This window comes from Salmo salar, chromosome ssa02 (genome assembly GCF_905237065.1).
Source record: "Salmo salar chromosome ssa02, Ssal_v3.1, whole genome shotgun sequence".
NCBI lineage: Eukaryota > Metazoa > Chordata > Actinopteri > Salmoniformes > Salmonidae > Salmo > Salmo salar.
The window spans coordinates 15,878,987-15,896,401 of record NC_059443.1 but is presented as its reverse complement, the minus strand read 5'-3'; the positions used below and the strand labels follow the sequence as shown (position 1 = coordinate 15,896,401).

Here is a 17,415-nt window from a genome sequence, read left to right as displayed (position 1 = left end):
TTTTCAGTTGTTGCGTGTTGCGTATATATTTTTTGTTCAGTATGGTAAATAATGTCTACTTCTGAGAAAGTATTAAAACTTAGAGCTAGGGGCAGTATCCTGAATTTCTGCCTGACTGATGTGCCCAAAGCAAACTGCCTGTTACTCAGGCCCAGAAGCTAGGAAATGGATATAATTGGTAGAATTTGATAGAAAACAATTTGAAGTTTCTAAACTGTTAAAATAATGTCTGTGAGTATAACAGAATTTATATGGAAGGCAAAAACCCGAGGAAAATCCATCCAGAAATATTTTTGGTGGGCGGTAACAGGCCTTTCCAATGCAAGTCTATGGGCCTACATATAAAAATTCTTCCCATATTGTAGTACCTATGGATTCCACTAGATGTCAACAGTCTTTATACAGGGTTTCAGGCTTGTTTCTTGAAAAACAAACAAGTAATAGTAGTTTTTTCCAAGGGAGCTCAACAGGAAAAGTAGGCTTTTGTGGCGCACGTGAATGAGGGCGCGCTCTTCGTTATTTTCCTTTCCTATTGAACACCGTTCTTTCCGTCTGAAATATTATAGTTTATTTACATAGTAGGGTACCTGAGGATTGAATAGAAACATTGTTTGACTTGTTTGGACGAAGTTTACCGGTAGCTTTTGGATTCCTTTGTATGCATGTTGAAGGAGTGGATTACTGAAATCAATGGCGCCAACTCAACTGACTTTTTTGGATATAAAGAAGGACTTTATCAAACAAAACGAACATTCATTGCGTAGCTGGGACCCTTGGGATTGCAAACAGAGGAAGATCTTCAAAGGTAAGTGATTTATTTAATCGCTATTTGTGATTTTGTGAAGCCTATGCTGGTTGAAAAAATATTTTTGATGTGGGGAGCTGTCATCAGATAATCACATGGTATGCTTTTGCCATAAAGCCTTTTTGAAATCCGACAATGCAGTTGGATTAACAGGAAGTTAAGCTTTTAAATGATATAAGACACTTGTATGTTCATGAATGTTTAATATTATGACTTTGTCATTTGAATTTGGCGCTCTCCAATTTCACCGGATGTTGTCGGAAGAGGGTATTACTGTCAAGAGGAGTGAAACAAGGTTGTCCACTATTGACATATCTATTTATTATGGCCATCAAAATAAAATGATAGCTATTAAAATCAGATCCAACAATAATATCAAGGGGATAGAAATCTGAGGCTTAAAAACCAAGGTGTCATTGTACACTGAGGACTCATGCTTTCTTTTAAATCCACTGTTTTGATCCCATAGACAATCTAGATAATTTCTCTAACCTCTCTGGAATACAACTGAACTATGATAAGTGTACCATTATAAAATGGGATGGTTTTCAGAGATTGGTGGGAGTGGTTGAGGGTAGCTGAAGGGTGGGACGTAAAATAAATACAAATATATGACTAATGTAAAATATACTGTGTCCATAATATGTGTATAGTATGTATAAGCTAGAAGTAGAAGCCTAAGTATTGTTGTCAATTAATTTTCTCAAATTAGGGAGGGGTGGTAGGGTTATGGGAAAATAATAAAATAAAACGTTTGTAAAAATGTTTTATGAGGGATTGGAAATAATGCAGACATTACATTGAAGATACCCACATTCTATCTGCAATATTAAAGCTGATCTACCCCTAAAAATAACAAATAGATGGTCATGAAGGAAAGGAGACAAGTAAAGGAGGAGAGGAGACTATTAAATGAGTTTTCTGAAGAATGGCTCCATAGCTCAGGGGTTAGAGCACTGGTCTTGTAAACCAGGGGTCGTGAGTTCGATTCTCACTGGGGCCTTGATTTTGACTCTACCCTCTGTGACATTCATCTGAAACTTTACACAGGTGGGAGTTACCATTTCTCTCGCTCTATACAGCAGAAAGTTCAAAATGTGACAATAAACTGACAATATATCGCCCTGCAAAAATAATTCTCCCTGTATTACTACTGTAAGAGACATTGCCAAACAAACTGACGATACCATTCCACCTTTGCCGATTCTGTCCTTGGCCGCCCATCATGATTAAAAAGGGCTGAAACTAGAGACAGGAGTAGCAGAGGTCATGTAAACCAGTGATGCATGTTGAAAGAATAACAACATTAACTTGGACTTTTCCTTATATTAACTGTAACTCAGTAAAACCTTTTCAGTTGTTGCGTGTTGCGTATATATTTTTTGTTCAGTATGGTAAATAATGTCTACTTCTGAGAAAGTATTAAAACTTAGAGCTAGGGGGCAGTATCCTGAATTTCTGCCTGACTGATGTGCCCAAAGCAAACTGCCTGTTACTCAGGCCCAGAAGCTAGGAAATGGATATAATTGGTAGAATTTGATAGAAAACAATTTGAAGTTTCTAAACTGTTAAAATAATGTCTGTGAGTATAACAGAATTTATATGGAAGGCAAAAACCCGAGGAAAATCCATCCAGAAATATTTTTGGTGGGCGGTAACAGGCCTTTCCAATGCAAGTCTATGGGCCTACATATAAAAATTCTTCCCATATTGTAGTACCTATGGATTCCACTAGATGTCAACAGTCTTTATACAGGGTTTCAGGCTTGTTTCTTGAAAAACAAACAAGTAATAGTAGTTTTTTCCAAGGGAGCTCAACAGGAAAAGTAGGCTTTTGTGGCGCACGTGAATGAGGGCGCGCTCTTCGTTATTTTCCTTTCCTATTGAACACCGTTCTTTCCGTCTGAAATATTATAGTTTATTTACATAGTAGGGTACCTGAGGATTGAATAGAAACATTGTTTGACTTGTTTGGACGAAGTTTACCGGTAGCTTTTGGATTCCTTTGTATGCATGTTGAAGGAGTGGATTACTGAAATCAATGGCGCCAACTCAACTGACTTTTTTGGATATAAAGAAGGACTTTATCAAACAAAACGAACATTCATTGCGTAGCTGGGACCCTTGGGATTGCAAACAGAGGAAAATCTTCAAAGGTAAGTGATTTATTTAATCGCTATTTGTGATTTTGTGAAGCCTATGCTGGTTGAAAAAATATTTTTGATGTGGGGAGCTGTCATCAGATAATCACATGGTATGCTTTTGCCATAAAGCCTTTTTGAAATCCGACAATGCAGTTGGATTAACAGGAAGTTAAGCTTTTAAATGATATAAGACACTTGTATGTTCATGAATGTTTAATATTATGACTTTGTCATTTGAATTTGGCGCTCTCCAATTTCACCGGATGTTGTCGGAAGAGGGTATTACTGTCAAGAGGAGTGAAACAAAATTGTCCACTATCGACATATCTATTTATTATGGCCATCAAATTAAAATGATAGCTATTAAAATCAGATCCAACAATAATATCAAAGGGATAGAAATCTGAGGATTAAAAACCAAGGTGTCATTGTACACTGAGGACTCATGCTTTCTTTTAAATCCACTGTTTTGATCCCATAGACAATCTAGATAATTTCTCTAACCTCTCTGGAATACAACTGAACTATGATAAGTGTACCATTATAAAATGGGATGGTTTTCAGAGATTGGTGGGAGTGGTTGAGGGTAGCTGAAGGGTGGGACGTAAAATAAATACAAATATATGACTAATGTAAAATATACTGTGTCCATAATATGTGTATAGTATGTATAAGCTAGAAGTAGAAGCCTAAGTATTGTTGTCCATTAATTTTCTCAAATTAGGGAGGGGTGGTAGGGTTATGGGAAAATAATAAAATAAAATGTTTGTAAAAATGTTTTATGAGGGATAGGAAATAATGCAGACATTACATTGAAGATACCCACATTCTATCTGCAATATTAAAGCTGATCTACCCCTAAAAATAACAAATAGATGGTCATGAAGGAAAGGAGACAAGTAAAGGAGGAGAGGAGACTATTAAATGAGTTTTCTGAAGAATGGCTCCATAGCTCAGGGGTTAGAGCACTGGTCTTGTAAACCAGGGGTCGTGAGTTCGATTCTCACTGGGGCCTTAATTTTGACTCTACCCTCTGTGACATTCATCTGAAACTTTAACAGTGCTGCACAGGGTGGGAGTTACCATTTCTCTCGCTCTATACAGCAGAAAGTTCAAAATGTGACAATAAACTGACAATATATCGCCCTGCAAAAATAATTCTCCCTGTATTACTACTGTAAGAGACATTGCCAAACAAACTGACGATACCATTCCACCTTTGCCGATTCTGTCCTTGGCCGCCCATCATGATTAAAAAAGGGCTGAAACTAGAGACAGGAGTAGCAGAGGTCATGTAAACCAGTGATGCATGTTGAAAGAATAACAACATTAACTTGGACTTTTCCTTATATTAACTGTAACTCAGTAAAACCTTTTCAGTTGTTGCGTGTTGCGTATATATTTTTTGTTCAGTATGGTAAATAATGTCTACTTCTGAGAAAGTATTAAAACTTAGAGCTAGGGGCAGTATCCTGAATTTCTGCCTGACTGATGTGCCCAAAGCAAACTGCCTGTTACTCAGGCCCAGAAGCTAGGAAATGGATATAATTGGTAGAATTTGATAGAAAACTATTTGAAGTTTCTAAACTGTTAAAATAATGTCTGTGAGTATAACAGAATTTATATGGAAGGCAAAAACCCGAGGAAAATCCATCCAGAAATATTTTTGGTGGGCGGTAACAGGCCTTTCCAATGCAAGTCTATGGGCCTACATATAAAAATTCTTCCCATATTGTAGTACCTATGGATTCCACTAGATGTCAACAGTCTTTATACAGGGTTTCAGGCTTGTTTCTTGAAAAACAAACAAGTAATAGTAGTTTTTTCCAAGGGAGCTCAACAGGAAAAGTAGGCTTTTGTGGTGCACGTGAATGAGGGCGCGCTCTTCGTTATTTTCCTTTCCTATTGAACACCGTTCTTTCCGTCTGAAATATTATAGTTTATGTACATAGTAGGGTACCTGAGGATTGAATAGAAACATTGTTTGACTTGTTTGGACGAAGTTTACCGGTAGCTTTTGGATTCCATTGTATGCATGTTGAAGGAGTGGATTACTGAAATCAATGGCGCCAACTCAACTGACTTTTTTGGATATAAAGAAGGACTTTATCAAACAAAACGAACATTCATTGCGTAGCTGGGACCCTTGGGATTGCAAACAGAGGAAGATCTTCAAAGGTAAGTGATTTATTTAATCGCTATTTGTGATTTTGTGAAGCCTATGCTGGTTAAAAAAATATTTTTGATGTGGGGAGCTGTCATCAGATAATCACATGGTATGCTTTTGCCATAAAGCCTTTTTGAAATCCGACAATGCAGTTGGATTAACAGGAAGATAAGCTTTTAAATGATATAAGACACTTGTATGTTCATGAATGTTTAATATTATGACTTTGTCATTTGAATTTGGCGCTCTCCAATTTCACCGGATGTTGTCGGAAGAGGGTATTACTGTCAAGAGGAGTGAAACAAGGTTGTCCACTATCGACATATCTATTTATTATGGCCATCAAAATAAAATGATAGCTATTAAAATCAGATCCAACAATAATATAAAGGGGATAGAAATCTGAGGCTTAAAAACCAAGGTGTCATTGTACACTGAGGACTCATGCTTTCTTTTAAATCCACTGTTTTGATCCCATAGACAATCTAGATAATTTCTCTAACCTCTCTGGAATACAACTGAACTATGATAAGTGTACCATTATAAAATGGGATGGTTTTCAGAGATTGGTGGGAGTGGTTGAGGGTAGCTGAAGGGTGGGACGTAAAATAAATACAAATATATGACTAATGTAAAATATACTGTGTCCATAATATGTGTATAGTATGTATAAGCTAGAAGTAGAAGCCTAAGTATTGTTGTCCATTAATTTTCTCAAATTAGGGAGGGGTGGTAGGGTTATGGGAAAATAATAAAATAAAATGTTTGTAAAAATGTTTTATGAGGGATTGGAAATAATGCAGACATTACATTGAAGATACCCACATTCTATCTGCAATATTAAAGCTGATCTACCCCTAAAAATAACAAATAGATGGTCATGAAGGAAAGGAGACAAGTAAAGGAGGAGAGGAGACTATTAAATTAGTTCTCTGAAGAATGGCTCCATAGCTCAGGGGTTAGAGCACTGGTCTTGTAAACCAGGGGTCGTGAGTTCGATTCTCACTGGGGCCTTGATTTTGACTCTACCCTCTGTGACATTCATCTGAAACTTTACCGCACAGGGTGGGAGTTACCATTTCTCTCGCTCTATACAGCAGAAAGTTCAAAATGTGACAATAAACTGACAATATATCGCCCTGCAAAAATAATTCTCCCTGTATTACTACTGTAAGAGACATTGCCAAACAAACTGACGATACCATTCCACCTTTGCCGATTCTGTCCTTGGCCGCCCATCATGATTAAAAAGGGCTGAAACTAGAGACAGGAGTAGCAGAGGTCATGTAAACCAGTGATGCATGTTGAAAGAATAACAACATTAACTTGGACTTTTCCTTATATTAACTGTAACTCAGTAAAACCTTTTCAGTTGTTGCGTGTTGCGTATATATTTTTGTTCAGTATGGTAAATAATGTCTACTTCTGAGAAAGTATTAAAACTTAGAGCTAGGGGGCAGTATCCTGAATTTCTGCCTGACTGATGTGCCCAAAGCAAACTGCCTGTTACTCAGGCCCAGAAGCTAGGAAATGGATATAATTGGTAGAATTTGATAGAAAACAATTTGAAGTTTCTAAACTGTTAAAATAATGTCTGTGAGTATAACAGAATTTATATGGAAGGCAAAAACCCGAGGAAAATCCATCCAGAAATATTTTTGGTGGGCGGTAACAGGCCTTTCCAATGCAAGTCTATGGGCCTACATATAAAAATTCTTCCCATATTGTAGTACCTATGGATTCCACTAGATGTCAACAGTCTTTATACAGGGTTTCAGGCTTGTTTCTTGAAAAACAAACAAGTAATAGTAGTTTTTTCCAAGGGAGCTCAACAGGAAAAGTAGGCTTTTGTGGTGCACGTGAATGAGGGCGCGCTCTTCGTTATTTTCCTTTCCTATTGAACACCGTTCTTTCCGTCTGAAATATTATAGTTTATTTACATAGTAGGGTACCTGAGGATTGAATAGAAACATTGTTTGACTTGTTTGGACGAAGTTTACCGGTAGCTTTTGGATTCCTTTGTATGCATGTTGAAGGAGTGGATTACTGAAATCAATGGCGCCAACTCAACTGACTTTTTTGGATATAAAGAAGGACTTTATCAAACAAAACGAACATTCATTGCGTAGCTGGGACCCTTGGGATTGCAAACAGAGGAAGATCTTCAAAGGTAAGTGATTTATTTAATCGCTATTTGTGATTTTGTGAAGCCTATGCTGGTTAAAAAATATTTTTGATGTGGGGAGCTGTCATCAGATAATCACATGGTATGCTTTTGCCATAAAGCCTTTTTGAAATCCGACAATGCAGTTGGATTAACAGGAAGTTAAGCTTTTAAATGATATAAGACACTTGTATGTTCATGAATGTTTAATATTATGACTTTGTCATTTGAATTTGGCGCTCTCCAATTTCACCGGATGTTGTCGGAAGAGGGTATTACTGTCAAGAGGAGTGAAACAAGGTTGTCCACTATCGACATATCTATTTATTATGGCCATCAAAATAAAATGATAGCTATTAAAATCAGATCCAACAATAATATAAAGGGGATAGAAATCTGAGGCTTAAAAACCAAGGTGTCATTGTACACTGAGGACTCATGCTTTCTTTTAAATCCACTGTTTTGATCCCATAGACAATCTAGAGAATTTCTCTAACCTTTCTGGAATACAACTGAACTATGATAAGTGTACCATTATAAAATGGGATGGTTTTCAGAGATTGGTGGGAGTGGTTGAGGGTAGCTGAAGGGTGGGACGTAAAATAAATACAAATATATGACTAATGTAAAATATACTGTGTCCATAATATGTGTATAGTATGTATAAGCTAGAAGTAGAAGCCTAAGTATTGTTGTCCATTAATTTTCTCAAATTAGGGAGGGGTGGTAGGGTTATGGGAAAATAATAAAATAAAATGTTTGTAAAAATGTTTTATGAGGGATTGGAAATAATGCAGACATTACATTGAAGATACCCACATTCTATCTGCAATATTAAAGCTGATCTACCCCTAAAAATAACAAATAGATGGTCATGAAGGAAAGGAGACAAGTAAAGGAGGAGAGGAGACTATTAAATTAGTTTTCTGAAGAATGGCTCCATAGCTCAGGGGTTAGAGCACTGGTCTTGTAAACCAGGGGTCGTGAGTTCGATTCTCACTGGGGCCTTGATTTTGACTCTACCCTCTGTGACATTCATCTGAAACGCTGCACAGGGTGGGAGTTACCATTTCTCTCGCTCTATACAGCAGAAAGTTCAAAATGTGACAATAAACTGACAATATATCGCCCTGCAAAAATAATTCTCCCTGTATTACTACTGTAAGAGACATTGCCAAACAAACTGACGATACCATTCCACCTTTGCCGATTCTGTCCTTGGCCGCCCATCATGATTAAAAAAGGGCTGAAACTAGAGACAGGAGTAGCAGAGGTCATGTAAACCAGTGATGCATGTTGAAAGAATAACAACATTAACTTGGACTTTTCCTTATATTAACTGTAACTCAGTAAAACCTTTTCAGTTGTTGCGTGTTGCGTATATATTTTTTGTTCAGTATGGTAAATAATGTCTACTTCTGAGAAAGTATTAAAACTTAGAGCTAAGGGGCAGTATCCTGAATTTCTGCCTGACTGATGTGCCCAAAGCAAACCCAGCTCCTCTTAGGGCTAGGTGGGACGCTAGCGTGCCACCCGTGGTGCACTCCATCAACAGCAGGTGCATTTCAAGAGCGGCAAATTTGAATCCAAATAAATGTCAAAATTCAAATTTTTCAAACATACAACTATTTTACACCCTTTGAAAGATAAACATCTCCTTAATCTAACCACGTTTTACGATTTCAAAAAGGTTTTACGGCGAAAGCATAAATTTAGAGTATGTTAGGACAGTACATTTACAAGAGTTGTGTGTAATGTTTTGTCAAGTCAAAGACAGGGTCACCAAAACCATAAAACCAGCTAAAATGATGCACTAACCTTTTACAATCTCCATCAGATGACACTCCTAGGACATTATGTTAGACAATGCATGCATTTTTAGTTCTATCAAGTTCATATTTATATCCAAAAACAGCGTTTTACTATGGCATTGATGTTGAGGAAATCGTTTCCCTCCAATAACCGGCAGTCAAGTCAGCGTCACAAATTAAATAATTAAAATTAGAAAACATTGGTAAAATATTATATTGTCATTTAAAGAATTATAGATTTACATCTCTTGAACGCAATCAACTTGCCAGATTTAAAAATAACCTTACTGGGAAATCACACTTTGCAATAATCTGAGCACTGCGCCCAGAAAAATACCGTTGCGATACAGACTAGACGTCATGTTGGGGAGATCTAAAATCGAAAATACTATGTAAATAATCCATTACCTTTGATTCTCTTCATCAGATGTCACTTCCAGGTATCACAGGTCCATAACGAATGTAGTTTTGTTCAAAAAAGCTCATCTTTTTTTTGTCCAAAAATCTCCGTCTTGTTAGCACATGATCTAAGCCAGCCGGACTTCTCGTCATGAACGAGGGGAAAAAATATATTTCCGTTCGTTCAAACATGTCAAACGTTGTATAGCATAAATCATTAGGGCCTTTTTTAACCAGAACATGAATAATATTCAAGGTGGACGAATGCATAATCTTTTATAACGTATTGGAACGAGGGTACCCAACATGAACTCGCGCGCCAGGTGTCTAATGGGACATCATCGTTCCATGGCTCTTGTTCGGTCAGATCTCCCTCCAGAAGACTCAAAACACTTTGTAAAGGCTAGTGACATCTAGTGGAAGCAATAGGAAGTGCCAAAATATTCCTCAGCCCCTGTGTTTTTCAATGGGATAGGTTTGAAGGTAATACAACACATCAGGTATCCACTTCCTGTCAGAAAATGTCTCAGGGTTTTGCCTGCCAAATGAGTTCTGTTATACTCACAGACACCATTCAAACAGTTTTAGAAACTTTAGAGTGTTTTCTATCCATATATAATAAGTATATGCATATTCTAGTTACTGGGTAGGATTAGTAACCAGATTAAATCGGGTACATTTTTTTTATCCAGACGTGCAAATGCTGCCCCCTAGCCCTAACAGGTTAAGTTGTTGCGTGTTGCGTATATATTTTTTGTTCAGTATGGTAAATAATGTCTACTTCTGAGAAAGTATTAAAACTTAGAGCTAGGGGCAGTATCCTGAATTTCTGCCTGACTGATGTGCCCAAAGCAAACTGCCTGTTACTCAGGCCCAGAAGCTAGGAAATGGATATAATTGGTAGAATTTGATAGAAAACAATTTGAAGTTTCTAAACTGTTAAGTTGTTGCGTGTTGCGTATATATTTTTTGTTCAGTATGGTAAATAATGTCTACTTCTGAGAAAGTATTAAAACTTAGAGCTAGGGGCAGTATCCTGAATTTCTGCCTGACTGATGTGCCCAAAGCAAACTGCCTGTTACTCAGGCCCAGAAGCTAGGAAATGGATATAATTGGTAGAATTTGATAGAAAACAATTTGAAGTTTCTAAACTGTTAAAATAATGTCTGTGAGTATAACAGAATTTATATGGAAGGCAAAAACCCGAGGAAAATCCATCCAGAAATATTTTCGGTGGGCGGTAACAGGCCTTTCCAATGCAAGTCTATGGGCCTACATATAAAAATTCTTCCCATATTGTAGTACCTATGGATTCCACTAGATGTCAACAGTCTTTATACAGGGTTTCAGGCTTGTTTCTTGAAAAACAAACAAGTAATAGTAGTTTTTTCCAAGGGAGCTCAACAGGAAAAGTAGGCTTTTGTGGCGCAAGTGAATGAGGGCGCGCTCTTCGTTATTTTACTTTCCTATTGAACACCGTTCTTTCCGTCGGAAATATTATAGTTTATTTACATAGTAGGGTACCTGAGGATTGAATAGAAACATTGTTTGACTTGTTTGGACGAAGTTTACCGGTAGCTTTTGGATTCCTTTGTATGCATGTTGAAGGAGTGGATTACTGAAATCAATGGCGCCAACTCAACTGACTTTTTTGGATATAAAGAAGGACTTTATCAAACAAAACGAACATTCATTGCGTAGCTGGGACCCTTGGGATTGCAAACAGAGGAAGATCTTCAAAGGTAAGTGATTTATTTAATCGCTATTTGTGATTTTGTGAAGCCTATGCTGGTTGAAAAAATATTTTTGATGTGGGGAGCTGTCATCAGATAATCACATGGTATGCTTTTGCCATAAAGCCTTTTTGAAATCCGACAATGCAGTTGGATTAACAGGAAGTTAAGCTTTTAAATGATATAAGACACTTGTATGTTCATGAATGTTTAATATTATGACTTTGTCATTTGAATTTGGCGCTCTCCAATTTCACCGGATGTTGTCGGAAGAGGGTATTACTGTCAAGAGGAGTGAAACAAGGTTGTCCACTATCGACATATCTATTTATTATGGCCATCGAAATAAAATGATAGCTATTAAAATCAGATCCAACAATAATATCAAGGGGATAGAAATCTGAGGCTTAAAAACCAAGGTGTCATTGTACACTGAGGACTCATGCTTTCTTTTAAATCCACTGTTTTGATCCCATAGACAATCTAGATAATTTCTCTAACCTCTCTGGAATACAACTGAACTATGATAAGTGTACCATTATAAAATGGGATGGTTTTCAGAGATTGGTGGGAGTGGTTGAGGGTAGCTGAAGGGTGGGACGTAAAATAAATACAAATATATGACTAATGTAAAATATACTGTGTCCATAATATGTGTATAGTATGTATAAGCTAGAAGTAGAAGCCTAAGTATTGTTGTCCATTAATTTTCTCAAATTAGGGAGGGGTGGTAGGGTTATGGGAAAATACTAAAATAAAATGTTTGTAAAAATGTTTTATGAGGGATTGGAAATAATGCAGACATTACATTGAAGATACCCACATTCTATCTGCAATATTAAAGCTGATCTACCCCTAAAAATAACAAATAGATGGTCATGAAGGAAAGGAGACAAGTAAAGGAGGAGAGGAGACTATTAAATTAGTTTTCCGAAGAATGGCTCCATAGCTCAGGGGTTAGAGCACTGGTCTTGTAAACCAGGGGTCGTGAGTTCGATTCTGACTGGGGCCTTGATTTTGACTCTACCCTCTGTGACATTCATCTGTAACGCTGCACAGGGTGGGAGTTACCATTTCTCTCGCTCTATACAGCAGAAAGTTCAAAATGTGACAATAAACTGACAATATATCGCCCTGCAAAAATAATTATCCCTGTATTACTACTGTAAGAGACATTGCCAAACAAAATGACGATACCATTCCACCTTTGCCGATTCTGTCCTTGGCCGCCCATCATGATTAAAAAAGGGCTGAAACTAGAGACAGGAGTAGCAGAGGTCATGTAAACCAGTGACGCATGTTGAAAGAATAACAACATTAACTTGGACTTTTCCTTATATTAACTGTAACTCAGTAAAACCTTTTCAGTTGTTGCGTGTTGCGTATATATTTTTTGTTCAGTATGGTAAATAATGTCTACTTCTGAGAAAGTATTAAAACTTAGAGCTAGGGGCAGTATCCTGAATTTCTGCCTGACTGATGTGCCCAAAGCAAACTGCCTGTTACTCAGGCCCAGAAGCTAGGAAATGGATATAATTGGTAGAATTTGATAGAAAACTATTTGAAGTTTCTAAACTGTTAAAATAATGTCTGTGAGTATAACAGAATTTATATGGAAGGCAAAAACCCGAGGAAAATCCATCCAGAAATATTTTTGGTGGGCGGTAACAGGCCTTTCCAATGCAAGTCTATGGGCCTACATATAAAAATTCTTCCCATATTGTAGTACCTATGGATTCCACTAGATGTCAACAGTCTTTATACAGGGTTTCAGGCTTGTTTCTTGAAAAACAAACAAGTAATAGTAGTTTTTTCCAAGGGAGCTCAACAGGAAAAGTAGGCTTTTGTGGCGCACGTGAATGAGGGGCGCTCTTCGTTATTTTACTTTCCTATTGAACACCGTTCTTTCCGTCGGAAATATTATAGTTTATTTACATAGTAGGGTACATGAGGATTGAATAGAAACATTGTTTGACTTGTTTGGACGAAGTTTACCGGTAGCTTTTGGATTCCTTTGTATGCATGTTGAAGGAGTGGATTACTGAAATCAATGGCGCCAACTCAACTGACTTTTTTGGATATAAAGAAGGACTTTATCAAACAAAACGAACATTCATTGCGTAGCTGGGACCCTTGGGATTGCAAACAGAGGAAGATCTTCAAAGGTAAGTGATTTATTTAATCGCTATTTGTGATTTTGTGAAGCCTATGCTGGTTGAAAAAATATTTTTGATGTGGGGAGCTGTCATCAGATAATCACATGGTATGCTTTTGCCATAAAGCCTTTTTGAAATCCGACAATGCAGTTGGATTAACAGGAAGTTAAGCTTTTAAATGATATAAGACACTTGTATGTTCATGAATGTTTAATATTATGACTTTGTCATTTGAATTTGGCGCTCTCCAATTTCACCGGATGTTGTCGGAAGAGGGTATTACTGTCAAGAGGAGTGAAACAAGGTTGTCCACTATCGACATATCTATTTATTATGGCCATCAAAATAAAATGATAGCTATTAAAATCAGATCCAACAATAATATCAAGGGGATAGAAATCTGAGGCTTAAAAACCAAGGTGACATTGTACACTGAGGACTCATGCTTTCTTTTAAATCCACTGTTTTGATCCCATAGACAATCTAGATAATTTCTCTAACCTCTCTGGAATACAACTGAACTATGATAAGTGTACCATTATAAAATGGGATGGTTTTCAGAGATTGGTGGGAGTGGTTGAGGGTAGCTGAAGGGTGGGACGTAAAATAAATACAAATATATGACTAATGTAAAATATACTGTGTCCATAATATGTGTATAGTCTGTATAAGCTAGAAGTAGAAGCCTAAGTATTGTTGTCCATTAATTTTCTCAAATTAGGGAGGGGTGGTAGGGTTATGGGAAAATAATAAAATAAAATGTTTGTAAAAATGTTTTATGAGGGATTGGAAATAATGCAGACATTACATTGAAGATACCCACATTCTATCTGCAATATTAAAGCTGATCTACCCCTAAAAATAACAAATAGATGGTCATGAAGGAAAGGAGACAAGTAAAGGAGGAGAGGAGACTATTAAATTAGTTTTCGGAAGAATGGCTCCATAGCTCAGGGGTTAGAGCACTGGTCTTGTAAACCAGGGGTCGTGAGTTCGATTCTCACTGGGGCCTTGATTTTGACTCTACCCTCTGTGACATTCATCTGAAACGCTGCACAGGGTGGGAGTTACCATTTCTCTCGCTCTATACAGCAGAAAGTTCAAAATGTGACAATAAACTAACAATATATCGCCCTGCAAAAATAATTCTCCCTGTATTACTACTGTAAGAGACATTGCCAAACAAAATGACGATACCATTCCACCTTTGCCGATTCTGTCCTTGGCCGCCCATCATGATTAAAAAAGGGCTGAAACTAGAGACAGGAGTAGCAGAGGTCATGTAAACCAGTGATGCATGTTGAAAGAATAACAACATTAACTTGGACTTTTCCTTATATTAACTGTAACTCAGTAAAACCTTTTCAGTTGTTGCGTGTTGCGTATATATTTTTTGTTCAGTATGGTAAATAATGTCTACTTCTGAGAAAGTATTAAAACTTAGAGCTAGGGGGCAGTATCCTGAATTTCTGCCTGACTGATGTGCCCAAAGCAAACTGCCTGTTACTCAGGCCCAGAAGCTAGGAAATGGATATAATTGGTAGAATTTGATAGAAAACAATTTGAAGTTTCTAAACTGTTAAAATAATGTCTGTGAGTATAACAGAATTTATATGGAAGGCAAAAACCCGAGGAAAATCCATCCAGAAATATTTTTGGTGGGCGGTAACAGGCCTTTCCAATGCAAGTCTATGGACCTATATATAAAAATTCTTCCCATATTGTAGTACCTATGGATTCCACTAGATGTCAACAGTCTTTATACAGGGTTTCAGGCTTGTTTCTTGAAAAACAAACAAGTAATAGTAGTTTTTTCCAAGGGAGCTCAACAGGAAAAGTAGGCTTTTGTGGCGCACGTGAATGAGGGCGCGCTCTTCGTTATTTTACTTTCCTATTGAACACCGTTCTTTCCGTCGGAAATATTATAGTTTATTTACATAGTAGGGTACCTGAGGATTGAATAGAAACATTGTTTGACTTGTTTGGACGAAGTTTACCGGTAGCTTTTGGATTCCTTTGTATGCATGTTGAAGGAGTGGATTACTGAAATCAATGGCGCCAACTCAACTGACTTTTTTGGATATAAAGAAGGACTTTATCAAACAAAACGAACATTCATTGCGTAGCTGGGACCCTTGGGATTGCAAACAGAGGAAGATCTTCAAAGGTAAGTGATTTATTTAATCGCTATTTGTGATTTTGTGAAGCCTATGCTGGTTGAAAAAATATTTTTGATGTGGGGAGCTGTCATCAGATAATCACATGGTATGCTTTTGCCATAAAGCCTTTTTGAAATCTGACAATGCAGTTGGATTAACAGGAAGTTAAGCTTTTAAATGATATAAGACACTTGTATGTTCATGAATGTTTAATATTATGACTTTGTCATTTGAATTTGGCGCTCTCCAATTTCACCGGATGTTGTCGGAAGAGGGTATTACTGTCAAGAGGAGTGAAACAAGGTTGTCCACTATCGACATATCTATTTATTATGGCCATCAAAATAAAATGATAGCTATTAAAATCAGATCCAACAATAATATCAAGGGGATAGAAATCTGAGGCTTAAAAACAAAGGTCTCATTGTACACTGAGGACTCATGCTTTCTTTTAAATCCACTGTTTTGATCCCATAGACAATCTAGATAATTTCTCTAACCTCTCTGGAATACAACTGAACTATGATAAGTGTACCATTATAAAATGGGATGGTTTTCAGAGATTGGTGGGAGTGGTTGAGGGTAGCTGAAGGGTGGGACGTAAAATAAATACAAATATATGACTAATGTAACATATACTGTGTCCATAATATGTGTATAGTATGTATAAGCTAGAAGTAGAAGCCTAAGTATTGTTGTCCATTAATTTTCTCAAATTAGGGAGGGGTGGTAGGGTTATGGGAAAATAATAAAATAAAATGTTTGTAAAAATGTTTTATGAGGGATTGGAAATAATGCAGACATTACATTGAAGATACCCACATTCTATCTGCAATATTAAAGCTGATCTACCCCTAAAAATAACAAATAGATGGTCATGAAGGAAAGGAGACAAGTAAAGGAGGAGAGGAGACTATTAAATGAGTTTTCTGAAGAATGGCTCCATAGCTCAGGGGTTAGAGCACTGGTCTTGTAAACCAGGGGTCGTGAGTTCGATTCTCACTGGGGCCTTGATTTTGACTCTACCCTCTGTGACATTCATCTGAAACTTTACACAGGTGGGAGTTACCATTTCTCTCGCTCTATACAGCAGAAACTTCAAAATGTGACAATAAACTGAAAATATATCGCCCTGCAAAAATAATTCTCCCTGTATTACTATTGTAAGAGACATTGCCAAACAAACTGACGATACCATTCCACCTTTGCCGATTCTGTCCTTGGCCGCCCATCATGATTAAAAAAGGTCTGAAACTAGAGACAGGAGTAGCAGAGGTCATGTAAACCAGTGATGCATGTTGAAAGAATAACAACATTAACTTGGACTTTTCCTTATATTAACTGTAACTCAGTAAAACCTTTTAAGTTGTTGCGTGTTGCGTATATATTTTTTGTTCAGTATGGTAAATAATGTCTACTTCTGAGAAAGTATTAAAACTTAGAGCTAGGGGCAGTATCCTGAATTTCTGCCTGACTGATGTGCCCAAAGCAAACTGCCTGTTACTCAGGCCCAGAAGCTAGGAAATGGATATAATTGGTAGAATTTGATAGAAAACAATTTGAAGTTTCTAAACTGTTAAAATAATGTCTGTGAGTATAACAGAATTTATATGGAAGGCAAAAACCCGAGGAAAATCCATCCAGAAATATTTTTGGTGGGCGGTAACAGGCCTTTCCAATGCAAGTCTATGGGCCTACATATAAAAATTCTTCAAATATTGTAGTACCTATGGATTCCACTAGATGTCAACAGTCTTTATACAGGGTTTCAGGTTTGTTTCTTGAAAAACAAACAAGTAATAGTAGTTTTTTCCAAGGGAGCTCAACAGGAAAAGTAGGCTTTTGTGGCGCACGTGAATGAGGGCGCGCTCTTCGTT

General features: G+C 37.1%; 7 non-coding genes across 7 annotated transcripts; all 7 read left to right on the top strand.

Annotated features, from left to right (window-relative positions):
• Window positions 1-1,735: 1,735 nt before the first annotated feature.
• trnat-ugu (transfer RNA threonine (anticodon UGU)) lies at window positions 1,736-1,808 on the top strand. The gene has a single exon. It is a non-coding gene; the product is annotated as a tRNA-Thr (tRNA).
• Window positions 1,809-3,891: 2,083 nt separating this feature from the next.
• trnat-ugu (transfer RNA threonine (anticodon UGU)) lies at window positions 3,892-3,964 on the top strand. Its single transcript has one exon. It is a non-coding gene; the product is annotated as a tRNA-Thr (tRNA).
• A 2,093-nt stretch (window positions 3,965-6,057) lies between these two features.
• trnat-ugu (transfer RNA threonine (anticodon UGU)) lies at window positions 6,058-6,130 on the top strand. Its single transcript has one exon. It is a non-coding gene; the product is annotated as a tRNA-Thr (tRNA).
• A 2,085-nt stretch (window positions 6,131-8,215) lies between these two features.
• Window positions 8,216-8,288, top strand: trnat-ugu (transfer RNA threonine (anticodon UGU)). The gene has a single exon. It is a non-coding gene; the product is annotated as a tRNA-Thr (tRNA).
• A 3,874-nt stretch (window positions 8,289-12,162) lies between these two features.
• On the top strand, window positions 12,163-12,235 carry trnat-ugu (transfer RNA threonine (anticodon UGU)). The gene has a single exon. It is a non-coding gene; the product is annotated as a tRNA-Thr (tRNA).
• A 2,083-nt stretch (window positions 12,236-14,318) lies between these two features.
• trnat-ugu (transfer RNA threonine (anticodon UGU)) lies at window positions 14,319-14,391 on the top strand. The gene has a single exon. It is a non-coding gene; the product is annotated as a tRNA-Thr (tRNA).
• Window positions 14,392-16,476: 2,085 nt separating this feature from the next.
• Window positions 16,477-16,549, top strand: trnat-ugu (transfer RNA threonine (anticodon UGU)). Its single transcript has one exon. It is a non-coding gene; the product is annotated as a tRNA-Thr (tRNA).
• Window positions 16,550-17,415: the final 866 nt, after the last annotated feature.